Below are 19,050 nucleotides of genomic sequence, written 5' to 3' on the forward strand. Positions count from 1 at the left end.
GGATATTAATTTACACTACAGGGATGAAATTCATGAAACCCAGACTGAAGGAAACTGCAGGAATAACTACTTATTGTTTTCTGTAAAGAAATCACCAGGAAGGAAAAAAAATGTCAAGGGTACAGGGAGAACCTACAGATCAGTGATTCTTATGCCAGGAGACATTTGGCAAGGCCTGGACATGTTTCTGACTATGTGGATCACAACAAACTGTGGAAAATTCTTAAAGAGATGGGAGACCAGACCACCTGACCTGCCTCCTGAGAAATCTGTATGCAGGTCAAGAAGCAACAGTTAGAGCTGGACATGGAAAAACGGACTGGTTCCAAATTGGGAAAGGAGTAAGTCAAGGCTGTATCCTGAAGAGCCTCTTGATGAAAGTCAAAGAGGAGAGTGAAAAGGGTGGCTTAAAACTCAACATTCAGAAAACTAAGATCATGGCATCTGGTCCCATCACTTCATGGCAAATAGATGGGGAAACAGTGGAAACAGTGACAGATTTTCTTTTCTTGGGCTCCAAAATTACTGCAGATGGTGACTGCAGTCATGAAATTAAAAGACACTTGCTCCTTGGAAGGAAAGTTATGACCAACCTAGACAGCATATTAAAAAGCAGAGACATTACTTTGCCAACAAAGGTCCGTCTAGTCAAGGCTATGGTTTTTCCAGTAGTCATGTATGGATGCGCGAGTTGGACTATAAAGAAAGCTGAGTGCTGAAGAATTGATGCTTTTGAACTGTGGTGTTGGAGAAGACTCTTGAGAGTCCCTTGGACTGCAAGGAGATTCAACCAGTCCATCCTAAAGGAAATCAGTCCTGAATATTCACTGGAAGGACTGATGCTGAAGCTCCAATACTTTGGCCACCTGATGTGAAAAACTGGCTCATTAGAAAAGACCTTGATGCTGGGCAAGATTGAAGGCAAGAGGAGAAGGGGATGAAAGAGGATGAGATGGTTGGATGGCATCACCAACTCGATGGTCGATGGACTTGAGTTTGAGCAAGCTCCGGGAGTTGGTGATGGGCAGGGAAGCCTGGCATCCGCAGTCCATGGGTTTGCAAAGAGTCAGACATGACTGAGTGACCCAACTTGACTTGGACATGTTTCTGGTTGTCACTACCTGTGCACGTAAGCTACCAGTATCTAGTGCTATCTAGTGGGTAGAGGCCAGAGACATTACTAAGCATCCTGCTCTGCACAGGTGAGTCTTTCACAACAAAGAATTATTGGTCCCCAAATGTCAGTAAGTGCAGAGGTTGAGAAACCCTGATATAGACAAAAGAAGCTTAAGAGATACAGCAAACACTATCTATGGATCTTGTTTGTATTGAGTCAAACCAACAAATGTTTTTTAAAAATGCCATGAGACAATGAGATTCAACTCTGACTGGATATTTGATATTAAAGTTATTAACAAAACTGGTTTAAATCTTACACATTTTTTACATCTGGCAGGGGACCTGTTTTTAGCTAAATTCTCCCTTAGAAAACAAGTCATCAGAATGCCTTTTCGTCATGCTTTTCTTTGAGCCAGAATCAGAACTTGAATCCAGAGTCCAATGGCCCTGCTTATAGCTACCACACACCTCCACCTACTGTCTCACACCATCATCTCATACCTGAAATATATTCATGTATTTCTCTTCTCTATAAGACCATAAGTTTGTTAAGGACAGAAACCATTTATATAACAAGTAGTTTTTACCCTTTAGCACTGTGCCCAGGTTAGTAAGAACACAATAAATACTAACTGAATACATAAAAGAAAATAGAAAAATCAGCTTCTTTTTGATTTATAGTTTCTGGCTCTTACATCTTGTGAGTGCTGAGAATACCCAGGTATCTAAGAGTAAAATGAGTCTGAGCAATGTCCAATTCCTATCAAAAAACTGACTTAACAAAACTGACAAGTATACATAAGGTTAACTCAAAATTAAAATTTAAAGTGTTTTGTATTCTTGCTCTCATCTCAAACAAAGGTTCTGCCACATTTATCAGAGACCAGTTTCTTCAATTCAGGTACCTTAACACTATCCGTATTAGCAGTCAGAGAAGGCTCCTTAAGTCAGGACCACCTGCAAGGTAGTACAAAGACTAAGATTATGCACACCTGATCCTGCATTTTAAGAGTTATTGTCTAACAACAGACAGAATAGGTACAATGGCTCAGGGTAAAAGAAACTAGGTTTGGCCAGGTGTGAGATCAGTATGGGCAGGACTTTTAAAGGCAACACGGTGCGTGTGTGCATGTCTGCATGCACATGCTTAAAAAGCATACAAATAGAGCAAAGAATAGAAAGTGATAGAAAAAAGATGTGTTGGTTGTGGCCATAGATTGGGTGGTCTTGAATGACACAATATTAAAACTATACTCGTTTGGTTGTCAATGGAAATCACGTATGCTTTCTAAGCACTAAAAATTGAGACTTACTTGATTCATAAAGAACAGTGTTTGATTTCTTCAACAAAGTTTATCTGTTTATTTGCAAAGAGGAGAGATGTACTGACCCCAGATAATCTATTCAGATTCATGACTGGTTGGTCTTTAAGCCATTATTTTTCCTTGAATGTATCTGCTGATAAAACAACCACACTATTATGCACTTAAATTTTTCCCAAAATAATCTGTTTCCCCAGTGGGCTTGTTAAAACTCTTTGAGGGAAGAAGCCAGGGTTGAAACAATCCTACATATTTGGACTGATTCAACAAACCTCACTATCTGCATAGAACAAAACCAAGCCTAATGGAAAACCTTGTGGGTTGCTGGGTTTCCCTGATTTCTACCATCACCTACTTTCCTTAGCTCCTTGTACTCAACAACCAAGAGTATACTACAATGCTCGATGCAAAGACCTCTTACTATCTGTTCCATTAACAGGACACACATAACAAAATGCTACCACAGAACATGAGGGTCAAGGGACATTTGTGAAGTGCTTTATAATCTGCCTACAAATGAAAAATGTCTGAGCATCAATGTGCTAACGTTTTTATAAGATCTTATTTATATTTCTGATAGTGAAAGACTACTTTAGGCATGATCCCAGCTAGAATTTCTTTTATATAACCACTACTGTTCAGACATATCATTCTTGGGATAAGAATGTTCTATACTAGAGTCATCCAATAGAAATGTGAGCTACATACATATAATTCAAATTTTTCCAGTAGCCATATTTAAAAGTAAAAAGAAACAAAGTCAATTTTAGTAATCTAACCCAATATATCCAAAATACTATCATTTCAAGATGGAATCAATAAAAAAAGTTGAGATACTGTACCTTCTTTTTTATAATAAGCCTTTGAAATCTGGTATAAATTTTACAGTACATCTCAATTTGAACCAGTCACATGGTAAATTCTCAACAGCCACATGTGGGTAGGTGCTCCTGAGGACCAGGAACACTGGTTTAACCTCGGAACTTCTAAAAACAGAATTTTAGGCTCTACCCTTGACCCACAGAATTACAACTTGCAATTTAACAGATCCCCAAATGGTGTCATATATTAAAGTTTTAGATGCACTACTTTATACTATTACTTGCCTCATTTTTTCAAAACAAAACAAAACAAAACAAAAAAAACCAACCCCCAAAACTTCCCAGGCCATGATGGCCTGAAATCAATACCCCAACAGATGATGATAACTTCAATGCTGGAGTTAAGAACAGAGAAAAGAAAGCCACACCCACGATGGAAACATTCTTGGAAAAGTATCAAAAAACAAAAATTTTACATGCTGTAAATGCTACGGCCACAGATTCACTACATTCACTACCTAACCCCAGGTTATTCAGATATCCTCAATAATAAAACTGGTGGAGGAAAAGTATTTAATCTCTGAGCTCGGTGAGATTTTGTAGCACACAACAATCTGAATAACACTGAAAAATCCACCTTGTCTCCACCATGAATTTGAGAACTTAAAATACTAGAAATCTCTTGTAAATAACCAGATCCAACCCAAAGGAGGCTGTGGAATTATAAACCAGGCAGAAAATGAATTGGTGCAAAGGAATCAAATTGAAACCAATTATGGCTGCCTGGGATTGACCTGACAAGAGTATCCTCTCACCATGAAAAAACACATGGCATAAGGTCCATGAACATCACCATCTATTCAGGGTCTTATAGCAGTAGGTTCTATTTTTACAGAGAAAAATTAGACACAAAGTAGCAAGCCACCAGCCTCTCCCATTCAGGCTTGGAAGTCTCAGGGCATGCCTTCCAGGAGTGGATTGCTCTACTTCCTCTGGTGGGGTGGAGGGGAAGGGAAGGAGTCTACCAGTCAGTAACTAACCTAAATAGGCTTGGGGTGGGGGGGAGTGTCTCTCTCCCCACTCCCTGGAGACTGTGCTATCCTACATGTTTCACCCCATTGGTGGTTTGGATCCATCCTTTCCCTCCTTCCACGGGCTCAGCTGTGTCTCCCGCTTTCCACTCAGTTTCTCTTGAGCCTGTCATATTCTTGGCCTCTCTGCTTACTTGAGTCAGGTGTGCTTTCTAGGTGCTGTCAAATCTTTTAGTGGACCAATGTCATTAAGAACAGGTTTACATTAACCTCTGGACAAAACTTTTGCAGATTATCAAAGTATATTGGGGCTTATTTATAGAAGTCTGAAAAATGAAGGACAAACAGGACTTTAAAAAAATTGTTCACAATTTCTACACCTAATTACCTAGTACTTTGATGCTATTTTCTCATTTTTTTCCCCATCTCTTGGAGATGTATTTTTAAATATAGATGAGGCTATATACATAAAATTTACATACACTTGTATATGGCTTTGTGGTATTTTAAATACCTGACTGAACACCTTACTAAAAAGGACTCCACTCCCAACTCAGCCCTCTCCGGTCCCTCTGCTTGGTACACAAGCACCATTCACCAGGAACCACACTAGCCAACCTGAAGGCCTTCCCCTCATCCTCAAATTCAATTTTTCTTTGGCATCTAACAGTATGAAAGTCATTCCTACTTCATCAGCCTCTCTTCTCTCTTGGCTCCTGCTGCCCTAGGTCGCTCCCTTGTTTCTGAGAGCTCTTCCCCCAGCCACTCTGAGCAACATCAACTCTGTTCCTCTCTCTGTAGTCATTCAGTTCATGAACTTTTTACTTCAGCTGTCTCAACCCAGAGGTCTTCTAAATCCACATGTGCAACTCCACAGTTTCAATGCCTAAAGGATCTCTTTCTTCTGTGGGTGTCTGGCTATCACCTTCAACTCAGTGGCACTGGATAAGGAATAAAGAAACATGGGGGAATTCCCTGGCGGTCCAGGGGTTAGCACTCAGTGCTCTCACTGCTATGGCCCAGGTTCAATCCCTGGTTGGGGAACTAAGATCCTGCAAGCTGTGCAGCACAGCTAAATAAAAGAAAGAAACCCAGACTCTAAACCCTCATCATCCCTAACCAACCAAATGAGCTTGGCAAAATGGCTTAGTCCTCTGGGCTGCAGTAGCACACAAGAAATGGAACTCTGAAGAACAGATCCTTCCCTGTACCCTCTACAATCCTGGGGGAAAACTGAAGCTTGGGAGTATTTTTTTTTTTAAATCATTCGATCACATCAACTTATGGGTAGAAGATGGGGCAAGAGGGGGTTCCCTTAGACTGAGGCAGGGTGAAAACTGGCATATGAGGGTGAGGAACCTGGAAGACAGGAAAATTGGTATCTGAGTACCTCTTGCTCACCACTATTCTCTCACTGTGAAAAAAAACACACGCTTCCACTCTGGTTGAGTGGAAGGATACACAGGCCCAGACTCTCCACAAAGGATCCAGAAGTCTGCCTATGCTCCTACACCACCAGCCTGACCTGCATCCTAAGGGGACCTGCTGGATCAGCTCCTCCCCTCTTGCTTGTCAGCGCTGTATCAGCTCTCTATTGCTCAAATCTTTTTCTCTTAAAATTCCCCTTAACCCCACTTGACAATTTAGCATCTGCTGTCTCTCTATTCCCCCTTGATCAACCTCACAGTAGCTGTCTTATTCCTTTACATCTCTTCCACGCCTCAGTTCACCAGTTTGGTTTCTGTTCCCCAATACTCAATTGAACTGCTCTGAAGCCAGTAATGGCCCTTAACTGGTAAATCCAAAGGAGACTTTTCTGTCCTTATCTGACTTGACCTCTTTGTGGAATTCAGCATTCTATTCTAGGCTTTAACCCAAATTATGCCAGACCACCAGAAAGCTGGATATACTTGGGTCACTTGGTCTTATTCCTTACAGAACTGTACTTACCAAGTTTTATTTTGACATTATGCCCTTTACTTACACTAAAGTATACATGGAAGAAATTTCATTTGGAGTTATGTGCTTGGAAAAGCTTTGCTTCAACTAAGAAATTTTTTTTTTTTCATAGAAACTCCCTTTATTAAATGTCTGGTGATTTGTACCATCCAGAAAATACAATCTTAACAATTCTCTGTGGAAAATTTACCTGTTTCTTTTTTTTTTTTTAATTTTAAAATTTTTTTATTTTTAATTGCAGTAGATTTACAGTATTATACTAGTTTCAGGTGTACAGCACAGTGATTCAGTATTTTACAGATTATACTCCACCAAATGTTATCATACAATAATGGCTCTAATTCTTTATCTGATACAATATAAACTTGCTGCTGTTTTATAAATAGGAGTTTTTAATCTCTTAATCCCACACACATAATTTGTCCCATTACACTTCTGTCTCTCCTTTGATAACCATTAGTTTGTTTTCTATATCTGTGTAGTTGCTAAGTCATGTCCAACTCTTTGAGACCCCATGGACTGTATAGCCTGCTAGGCTCCCCTGTGCACGGGATTCTCCAGGCAAGAATACTGGAGTGGGTTGCCATTTCCTCCTCCACAACTAAGGAATTTTTTTCTTTCTTTCTGAGACCTATGTAACAGGATCATGTTACCATTATTTTAGCTGGCCACACCTTTATGAATCTTTTCCCTCTCAAACTATGTAATAAGTTTTTATTCTAATTTGTATTTTCTGGGGTTTTGAATTTGTATCATTGACTATTTATATTTTCTATACATTTCTTCAACTTCTTTGTGGAACAAGATGAGCTATAAATAAACTTACAATTATATATAACTATTAATTAATAAATAGGAAATTCAGAAAAACATATAGAAATATAAACTTACAACATTCTTAACACAACCTCAATTCAAAATTTGCAGACCTTTTTGAAGATCACAAAACCCTTCTAGGAGGCATAAAAGACCTCACTCAATAGGCACACTGCTATCCTATATCCATGATCAGAAAGGCCAAACATCATAAAGATTTTAGTTATTTCTAGTTCATATAATTTTCAAAATATGGCTGAAAAATAAATAAGATATTGAGGATAGTGATAAAATTTTTGAAAAATGAAGGCCATCCTTTATTTCCAAATATTAACACAGTATAAAGCCACAATAAGTAATATAGTGTAGTACTGTCACTATCACAGTCAGCCAATATAAATAGAATAGAGAATTCAGAAACAACTTGTAGCGTATATAAAGTTGTCATTTTAAAAATTACTTGGAGAGGACTTCCCTGGTGGTCCAGTGGCTAAGAATCAGAACTCCCAAGGCCGGGGCCCAGGTTCCATCCCCGGTCAGGAAACTAGATCCCATGTGCCACACTGAGAGTTTGCATGCCACAACAAAGATCCTGAATACCACAACCAGGATCTAGCGGAGCCAAATAAATATTTAAAAAATTAAATCAGGAAGGAAAAGAGAATTATTTTGATAAAAGGTGCCAGAAAAACTATAAATGAGTGCAGTATTTAAGCTATAGTAACTTATACCTTTGATCCATCTGGAATATATTCTGCCGTAAGAGGTAAGGAGCCATTAACAAAAACAAAAAAGACATGGGAATTCCCGGGTGGCCCAGTGGTTAGGACTCCATGCTCTCACTGACAAGGGCTCAGGTTTGATCCCTGGTTGGGGATCTGGGATCCCACAAGCCAAATCTGAAAACCAAACTTGGAAGGCTTTATGTTTAAGATTCCTAAATGATAGGAGAGCATAGAGGAAACTGTTGAAATTTTGACCACCTTGAAGCTTAAAAAAAAAAAAACCCAAAAATTGTAAAAACAAAAACATGTTGAATGGACAAAAAGAACATATCTGCAGTATATATGACAAAAGATTAATAATAATATCCTTATTATATTAGTAGTTATAAATTTTATAAGAGAAAGACAAATACCAAAAAAGGCTGGGAAAAGGACACAGGTAGATCACTCAAAGAAATACAAATGGTAAATGAATAAAAAAACAAAAACACAACTAAGTCTAAACATTAACAAGAATACAAATTAAAACAATGTGACAGCACTGTACCTCTATTAAACTTTAAGACTATTTTAAAGGATAACTCTCAATGCAGTGAAATCAGCAAGGTAACTCATAGATAAAGAGAACAATCTAGTGGCTGCCAGAGAGGAGGTGAGCTGGGAGTGGGTGACACAGGTGAATAAGACTAAGAGGTACAAACCACCAGTTATAAAATAAAAGTTACAAAGAATAAAAAATATTAACTTTGTATGGTGTGCAATCTGAAAAAATATCAAATCACTATGTTGCACACCTGAAACTAATATAATATTCTAAGTAAACTACAGAAAAAAAAATCAGCAAGATAACCGGTGATATGAGTTAAGAATTTTTAATATTCAAATTGTGATCCAATAATTTAGCTTCTGATTTTATGCTCAGAAATAATCAGAGATTATAAGGACATTATTAATCAGAGTAAATAATTATAAACAAGTTAAAATTACAACCATAGGGGAAAGCTTAATTTGGTAAATGATGATACATCCATAAAACAATATCACATAGATACTAAAAATCATGTTTTAATATAATCCTGAGGAAAATGATTGTTCCATACTAAAAAAGGGGGGGCGGGGAGAGAAATAGAACGGAATAGTCATTAAGAGCTAGGCTTTCCTGCCAGAGACCTGAATCCCATTTCTGGTTCTTCCACCTACTAGGAGTGTGACCTGGAGTGAAACACACTACCCTTCTGTGCCTTACTTTCCTTCCTACAAAACAAAGATAATAATGGTATCCACTTCACTGGCTGTTGTAAAGATTAAATAAAACAACATGGGCAAAACCTGGCTACTGTACTCTTCTGTATCTTTATAGGTCACCCCAGAAGGCAAAGGAACACATGTTAGCTGAATATATGACCTTTCAGTTTTCTTAGAATTCTAATCACAAACCTTAGATAAATTTTCCTCACAAAAATTACTTCTCTGATAAACTACCAATTATCTTTAGAATCAAGGTAGTTGACAGAAATCTGGTGATGGATCCAATCCAGGAATGAAAGAGAAAAAGAGTCAAAGGAACAGAACAGCCTCTTAGGCTGGTCTCTTACTAGTCTGTCTAGCATATTGCTGCCAGGCTAAATCTTCCTGAAATGAGGCACAAAAACTCATGAGGATTGAGGGTTACTCAATCAACTCCAATCTCTTTGGCTTCGCTCCCAGAGCTCTGTATGATTTGTTACCATCCTTTCAAACCAGCCAACCTCACCTTTGGTGCATCTTCCATACAAGTGCCTACTGTCCTGTCTCTTCCAGGTCTAGTCATCCCCTATTCAAAGATTTCTCAACCTTGATTAGAGCAGACTCACTCTAATTTGGTTTTGTTATTTTGTTCATTTATTTGAATATACTGTTCTGTGTACCTGTCTTTCCCCTAATAGATTATTAGCTTGTCAAGGGCAGGAACTATGCCTTTCACTTCTGAATATTCTACAGCAATGAACACAAAACAGTGTTAGGTAAGCAGCAGACATTCAGTACTAGTGTCACTGTCATATGAAACATGTGTAAATGGTTCCTGCACACAACAAAAGCAGGAAGAGAACATAAAAAACAAAACATTGTATGCTAAGTGGAAGCTTAACTATATGAATTTATATCCTTCATTGCTATGTTTCTATCATTTCTCAGAAAGAAAAAAGTAAGCCCTGACAATACAAGTGTAGATTTAGGTTTTAAAAATATTGCCCCCCAAATAAAAGCCAGTTGTGAATACACTAATTTTTGAAGATGTTAAGGCTTAGTAATTTATCACCTGATAATATAGCTTTATAGCAAATGTGTCAGGTTATTTCTCAAAGGGAAACTACCAAAATAACCTTTCATACTCACCACTGCATAGTCATTTGGGGAGAATGGTTATTATAAAATATACATGTACTAAGAATAAGACGTGCACTGAGAATAAGACAGTAAAGGATAATTTCGAGAAGTCCACTTTACAAATAAAATCACCAAAACTTTTGTTTAATACACTACTGTTTTCTACAAGGGACAACTGACTGCTAAAAACCCCAGTTTATTTCTTGGAGCAGATCAGAAGACCGTCTACACTCTTGGTAGGAAACAGCAGCCCCAACTCCCCACTGAGCTTCCACAAGCCACAGCAATTTTGAAACAATCTAACAGGGGGGTCACCTAACAACTTGCCTTCAGACTGCTCAATACAAAACATCAGACATCATTAGAACACAGAGAAGAAAAGAGACACTTTGTAGCTTTCTCTTTTTGAGATCTCCAAATCACAAGAATGACAGACTGAAAAACCTAGCCCAGTATCCCCACTGTGGGGCGTGGGCGTGTCTGCTCAGTCAGGTCTGACTCTCTGCAACCCCTTGGACTGTAGCCATTCTGACTGCAGAGGATACTAAGTGCCATTAGGACAAGGGGAAAAAACCAATTACAAATAAGTAACCAGTGTCTCCTGAGAGTGAAAGGAAAAGCTGACTTATTGGATGCAGAACACTAGCCAAAAATAATTTACCCCTTTGGAACAAAAGTTAAGGTTTAAAAAATTAAAATAGGACAGTAAGATAGTTATTTTAAAATAGAGTAAAAATAACTATTTTACTCTCCTGTTCCTGGAAATATATCCATCATCATTTTATCTGACAGCTGCAGATAAAGTGAGGTATCACGCCCATAAATACTGAGTGCCAGGAAAGCTGCAGACTACAGAAAAGAATGGGAAGGAGCTGGGTGGAAAGGATGACTCAATCTGAGAAGCAGAAAAGTATCAGTGACCATTTATTTCAAGATAATCAGAAGCAGCCTTTATCTGAAGTAGCACTCACCTACTCAGTCACATATACACCCTTCTCTTCCCTGTTATGTGCTGTCAACTTTAAAAAGAACAGCTGGGGCATTTAGGGGAGGGGAGAGGAAGTTAAAAGGGAAACAAAATTGTATCTCTTAAGTAATAAAGGTTAAGAGCACCCCAGTTTTTAACAATCCTTCTCCTCATTTGTTAATATTAAAAGAAACAGTCAAAACAATTATTCTAATAGCTACTTGAAAAACAAAATCTAAGGAGAGCTTCAAATGTAGGAAATACATACATAATAAAATATTTTTAATGGCAACAGTGAAACAACTATAGGAGGTGAGTTCTTTTGCTACAAAGAACAAGTGCTAAACCAATAATAATTCTTTTATCAAAAGGCACTGATGCCAGGTACACAGAAATGAACTTCCCTTTTAATTACTTAATAAAAAAAAAAAAGTCCTAACTGCATAGCTCTCTTCTCAGAGAGCTCCTCATCTGACAGGGAGACAAAGAGAACAAACAGGAGCTATATCCAGCGTGTGCTGTAACAGGTTAACGCTTGCTTTCCACCACGCAGCAAAAAGGATGGCTCAAGCTGGTGAAGGTGGGCTTTAAGGAGAAATTGCTAAAGCTAGATCTTAAAGGATGAGATAGACCTTGCCAGACAAACTATAGTAGAGAGGAACATTCTAGCAAAGGAAAATAGTAAATGGAGAAAATTTAAGACCCTCATTAAGAGTAGTCTGTTTATTTCACTCATTGGACATTTTATACACGAAACAGAAGACAAAGCTTTTCTGGCTGTCAGCATCCTAGTGCCACAGTATGGATTGGAGGTAGCCTCCCAAACATGAGCTATCCCTCTCTGCCTTCTATAGCCTGAATGATACTTATGCTGGCATAGAGCAACCTAATGCCTCATGTCTCTTTGTTCTCTCATTTCCCTAGTCTCCCAAGGGTGACTATGTCAGGGGCCACAGTCTCTCCTTGCCCTGCTCCAGGCCGATATTCCTAAAAGCAGCTCAGAATTAAGACTGTTTACAGTGGTCCTACAGTGTTTCATCACTGAAAATATAAGAAAGGCTAGGGATGTACAGCAAGTCTAGCACTTTGAACAAATAATTACGTTATAAAAAGGAATAAATTATACACACAGTATAAAATATACAAAACATCTAGTAAGTACACCTATGGATCTGGGGGCCATTCTACCTGAGCAGTGGTTCCCAAAAACCTGGTTGGTTTAAATCACCTGATGTGATTTAAAATGCACAGATCCTAGAGACTTTCAGTAGGTGTGGAGAGAGAGAGAGACCTTATTTCAAAAGGCCCCCAGGTGATTCTGACAGCATTTGCTTTCACTTTAGAGTGACTGACCTATTAATACAATCGTTATTCACCCTAAATGCAGGCTGACATAAATCAAAACTATTCAAATACCCATAGTTTTCTACTATTAGAATTTCTGGTTCATTCTTTAAAATAATTTCGTTTGTTGCACAACTCGAGAAGAAAGTTCTAAAATTTCACCTCTATCGTGGGTAGCAATAATATAAAACAATCACTCTAGATGGTATGGACAAACTCAACATATGACAAAAGGAAAAAAGGGGCAGGGAAGGAGAAATAGACACACAGAGCAGAGTGGATTCACGGTTTTGTAGGGTGTCTCAGCGATCATACGGCCACTGCTCTAGGGTCTCTATAACCCAGAACTCACTCATGAAGGGTACTCAGTAGAAATTAAGACCATTTTTATCTGGTAAATGGTATCTCCTATAAGGTCAAGATTAAATAAGTCAACAGCTTAAATTCAGCCATGTCTGTACCAAAGGTATAGTAATAGTAGTATTAATAAATGGCAATATGCCATCTTCGAACAAAGATCAAGAAATAGTCACATGAAAAAGTAAGATATCCTTAGTGACTAAAGAGTATAACACAAAATATGAATAATAAAGTGCTATTCAACAGAATAAAAGAAATCTAAAAAACAGAAAGAGGATATATACATATATACCTATAGGAACAGAGACAGAAGTTTAAACAATAAAGGAAGCAAAATGCTACTTTGAACTACTATTAGATTATAAAAAGAAGTAATCTGCTAACTTGGTTACTCCTGAGAAATACAGAAACAAACAGAGGAAGAAAAGAATAGGAGAAGGATCAAAGGCCTTGTCTACCAAGGAGCCAGAAAGAAAAAAAAGTACTAAAAGATAAAATTTACTTGCAACAGAAAACAAAGTCGCTATTATAGTTTCAACATATACCTATAACAACAACAACAAATTTAAACAAGTAGAAAGCTGTAAGATATAAATAAAACAGAAATACTAAAAACAACTAGTGTGTCCTCTATTACTACAGCTCTGTATCATAATCTGTGAATGTATATAGTATCTTGCATACTTTACAATATGTGACACAGTTTTGTTATACTAGAGTTTATCTAAAAAGCAGTGGGCTGAAATAATTCCAAACTTTTAGTGGTCCAACTGAGCTATACTAAAATAGAGATGCTGAACATCCCTGGTGATCCAGGGGTTGGGACTCCAAGCTCCACTATAGGAGGTGCAGGTTTGATTCCTGGTCAGGGAACTAAGTGGGGGCTTCCCTGATGGCTCAGATGGTAAAAGAATCTGCCTGCAATGTGGGAGGCCCAGGTTTGATACCTGGATTGGGATGATTCCCTGGAAAAGGGCATGGCAACCCACTCCAGTATTCTTGCCTGGAGAATCCCATGGACAGAGGAGCCTGGTGGGCTATACAGTCCATGGGGTCCCAAAGAGTCTGACACGACTGAACCACTAATGCTTTCACTTTCAGGGATCGAGGATCCTGCATGCTGCACGGTGCAGCCAAAAAGCAAAACAAACAAACAAAAGTCTGTCTCCAAGGACAGTCTGTTCTTATGACAGAGAATTAAACTGGAGGATTCTGAAAAAGTCCTGGATTATAAAGAAAGAGATGAATGAGCTCAAAATCTTAACACTCCTGGTATTAGATAGCAAACTTTAATATTAGCAACACCAGAGCCTAGTGATACACTGTGCACATGAACAAACTTTAAGGTGTGGGGCAATATTTTTAAAAATTCTGACAAATATACACTGAAAACTTAAGGTATGCCAGTGCACAGGTGTATGACACCAGAGAGCAGTAAGGTATAGTAGTCTCTTAAAATTTATTTTTCTAAAAAAATAAATAAATAAAATTTATTTTTCTACTGACATACACTAATGTGTTTCTCTGTTAAAAGAGATCTAAAAAACCAAATGTACCTTAAGTACATTAGTTAGAGAACCAAATGCAGCAGGATATTCCATGAAACCCAGAGGCTATTCAGAGCCAGTCTGAAGAATAAAAAAAAGGCAGATGTACTTGTCCTACATTCGTGACCTTGGGTAAATCACTTTCCCTCTTAGGGTTGTTATCTGTATTATGAGCAAACTGTATGAAAGTGAAAGTCATCTACAGCCATACCACCCTGAACGCGCCCGATCTCGTTTGATCTCGAAAGTGAAAGTCACTCAGTCGTGTCCAGCTCTTTGCAACCCCATGGACTATACAGTCCATGGACTTCTCCTGGCCAGAATACTGGAGTGGGTAGCCTTTCCCTTCTCTAGGGGATCTTTCCAACCCAGGGATTGAACCCAGGTCTCCCACATTGCAGGCAGATTCTTTACCAGCTGAGCCATAAGGGAAGCCCAAGAATACTGGAGTGGGTAGCCTATCCTTTCTCCAGTGAATCTTTCTGACCCAGGAATCTAACCGGGTTGCAGGAGGATTCTTTACCAACTGAGCTATCAGGGAAGCCCTGAGGACTATATAGTGACTTAAAATTTCACCTGGCTTTAAATGCTAGACTTCTAGGTTATCAATTAGATTCATTCTCAAAACTAAGAAGGGAACAAATATCACCATGTCTCAGCTTAAAAAAAAAAGAAAAAAATCAGAAAATTTTAACAACTACATATAGTGAAGCTGTACAACAGTCGGTTCTCTAGCTTTACAGTCCCCTTTTCCATAACCGAGAAATCAGGCAGAAGTCTCTGAAACCTACTGAGATAGAAATGGCTAATAATTAATAATAAACGTACACCATTCTGAGTGGCTTTACATCTGAAGTCCAAGAAATTTAAAGAGGAATCCCTGTATCAGGCAAAAAAGTGATACATAAGATTCAGTCTACTAGACTGGCTCTTCCTTCACCTCCATTAGGGTATGTTTTATTTATTTATTTATTTTTTTAAGGGTATGTTTTAAACTAGAAAGGCTGCTCTAAGTCAGGGAATAATCCCCCTTCTCCCTCCCCACTGCACACAAAGCATCAAGATACCTATCTGCTCTTTTCTTCAAAGGCCCTCACTAATCTAGGACATTTCAGGACTCTATCTCCTTCCTTGTTGGGGAAGCTGGTATATCATTATTACTCTATCAAAGAATGAAACTAAACATTACGCGAATGATACAAAAAAAATTTACGATCCAATTTGAGAGGAAAATTTTAAGAACTGCCACTGCAACCTCAATTCACTCTAAAACTTGGGCACATACATGGCTGGTGGCACCCCACTTCTTTTTTTTTTTTTGATAATAGACATTTTTACTGTGGTTTGCATATTTGTAACCTACACTGATAGGGATAGAGTAGGATAGTTACACTGGTAGTTGTAGAAGTCCCAGGATGGGATTACAGATAGAGAGGAAAACCAAGGGGACTCTGGGAGATCACTGCAGGTTAACGATTGCTTAAGAAACCTATCAGAATGTTGCATATGAAGCAGGCTTGCTTAACTATAAAACCATAAATAAAAGCACAAGATATGCCCCAGGTCATTAAGTGAAACAAAAAAAGAGGCCTGCATTCTGCTGGTTGAGTTCAGCAAGATAAAGATACTTAGGACCAAAGTGAAAGTGAAGTCGCTCAGTCGTGTCTGACTCTTGTGACCCCATGGACTGTAGCCTACCAGGTTCCTCCGTCCATGGGATTTTCCAGGCAAGAGTACTGGAGTGGGTTGCCATTGCCTTCTCCATGGTGCCCCACTCCTGCCTGCACTTCTGCAACTGTTACAGCAAGGCTCTGGAGCCTACTTTTACTAGGAAAAAACTACTTTTTATTACTTCATTATATTTATCAGAAAGCTTCAGTACTATGTCCTATTCCTTTTTCCCTTTAAAAATTGAAATACAAAAATAAAAAATAAAAATTATGAAATACAGATAAAAGGAGAAAATTCTGATAAGTAAGAATATATAAACTTCTACGTTTTACATAAACATGCTGGTTTATATCCATAGTCTCCTCCCCATTTATACACATATTTACTCTTATACGAGATCATACTGTGCATTTTTGTTGCACTGTGCACACTATTTGATAATTTGCTTTATGTAGTGTGTCTCAAATTCCTCTCCATTTCAATATATTTCTATACATAATAAAACAGTTGCATGACATTCTATTACAGTTGTCCCTGGGTATCCACAGGGGATTTGTTCCAGCACACCACCCCCACCCCAGTCTCTGGCCAGATACCCAGGTCTGTGGATGCTCAAGTCCCTTATATAAAATGGCACAGGATAGTGGTCGGGCTTTATTGCAGCTAGTTTAATCTGGAGATACAGAGGAGGTGTATTGTAATTTAATTAACTTCCCTATTATTGAATGTTGCCACTCCCAAATTTTGGTTAATTCTGAGGGGGAAAAAAAAACCTATTTGCATTATAAAATAACTATGTGATAAAACTACAGAAAACCAAACCTAACCACCCTCACACTACCAGTTTATTTTGCAATTTGTTTTGACCAGTGTTTTGATGCCTATCAATTTAGTCTTTTACCCTGGGCATTCATTCATCCAAACAATTATTTATTGAGCTCTTGCTATGTACCAGGTTATATTATACACACATATGTATGTATATATACATATATATATGTATATACATATGTATATATAATATAACCTATATTCTACAGGTTATTACTGTCTAGGTTTTTCTTTACTATTCCTCCGTAACAATTTATTTTTTGTACCGTAATTTTTTTCTCCCAGTTTTATTCAGACATAATCGTTGTATCTGTTGTTTATTGTTGTTTAGTTGCTAAGTCGTGTCCGACTCTTTTGCAACCCCATGGACTATAGCCCACCAGGATCCTCTGTCCATGGGACTTCCCAGGCAAGAATACTGGATGGGTTGCCACTTCCTTCTTGTATAGCACTGTGTAAGTTTAAGGTATAAAGCGTAAGATTTGACTTACATGTATTTCATGATATATGTATTTCCCAGAGAAAGTTTAGAAAACATTCATACTCTTTAAGTTTCATATGTAACATACAGCAGTGTTAACTATACTTATCACATTGTATTACATCCCTGCCTACTCTTCCCCTCACCATGTACTATATTAAGACAAACAAAACAAAACTCAAAAAACCCTCAAACTTCTCATAAGCACTAGTCTTTCCAATCAGCTTTTTTCAGTGGTTGTCAAACATCACTCCCAACATGGAATTTGATCCTGTTTATCCATTTGTCTACTTCTCTATTTATTTTCTGATTAATTTTTTGTTAAGTCCCACTTAAGTGGTTCAGTTCAGTTACTCAGTCGTGTCCAACCCTTTGCGACCCCATGAACCATAGCATGTCAGGTCTCCCTGTCCATCACCAACTCCCAGAGTTTATCCAAACTCATGTCCATTAAGTCGGTGATGCCATCCAACCATCTCATCCTCTGTTGTCCCCTTCTCCTCCCAGCATCAGGGTCTTTTCAAATGAGTCAGCTCTTCGCATCAGGTGGCCAAAGTATTGGGTGTTTCAGCTTCAGCATCAGTCCTTCCAATAAACACCCAGGACTGATTTCCTTTAAGATGGACTGGTTCGATCTCCTCTTAGTCCAAGGGACTCTCAAGAGTCTTCTCTTGTCTGGTAGTCATTAGTAATCAATTTAATGTAAAATATATACAATGATCAACTACTGCTAATGTCTAAAGATCCCTGCTTTACCTCTATGTAGCACATTACAGTTAGTTACAAACATATAGCTGACTCTCAATGAATGGGGGTTTCAGCATGCTGACCCTCCACATAGTTTAAAATTCAATATAATTTATAGTTACCCCTCCATATACACTGTTCCCTCATCAGTGGATTCAGCCAACTGTGGGTTGTAGTTATTTACTATGGGAAAAAAATCCACATATAAGTGGACCCAGCAGTTCAAGGGTCAACTGTATATATTTCCCCCTTCATTTAACTGTCGGAAGCCTCCAATAAAGTAGATATGTATTTTACAAATAGGGAAAGGAAGGGACAAAGAATTCACCCTTAATGAACTTGCCCAAGGCCATACAGCTATTAAGCTGCATGCTGGTTAAGCCTTGGTGCCCTAATAAGATTAAAATCTAATTTTATGCTTCTTTTGTATTTCCTGATACACTTAGACCAAGGTCTCTCCTGCAGAAAGCCTATCCTAACATCTTTCACTAACTTCTATAACTGACCATCCCTCCCCGCACGCTGAACACAGTTTTATCACAGCACCAACAACACATTTATAGATCTCTTGCCCCATATTCTACTTAAGCCCCTCAGGAAAAGGATCTTTTTCTTACTCTTCTTGAAATCCCCAGTACTTAATGCATGCCTGGCACAAAGTAGAAAGGTATGTGTTCAAAGGATGGAATAAGCACATTACAAGTGTTCAATAAATAAATACTACAGATATTTAGAACACATCTAAATATTTGGGCTGACCCAATTTATATCACTGCAGAGATAGTCACACTTCAGTATACCTAGAACCATTAAAGTTCAAATATAAAATCTATATTCAAAGAGCAGGCATCATCAATAGAGAAAATGTAATTCTTAAGTGCCATTTACATTAAGAACAATACTCTAGTAACAATACTTAGAAACTGTAAAACACACAAGACA

The 19,050-nt window shown here is 38.1% G+C and overlaps 1 protein-coding gene across 3 annotated transcripts in view; it reads right to left on the reverse strand.

Annotated features, from left to right (window-relative positions):
* CTCF (CCCTC-binding factor) overlaps positions 1-19,050 on the reverse strand; it is a 43,065-nt gene that overhangs the window by 17,850 nt on the left and 6,165 nt on the right. The window lies entirely within an intron of this gene.

The sequence above is a fragment of the Cervus canadensis genome, chromosome 18 (assembly GCF_019320065.1).
Source record: "Cervus canadensis isolate Bull #8, Minnesota chromosome 18, ASM1932006v1, whole genome shotgun sequence".
Taxonomy (NCBI): Eukaryota; Metazoa; Chordata; class Mammalia; order Artiodactyla; family Cervidae; genus Cervus; species Cervus canadensis.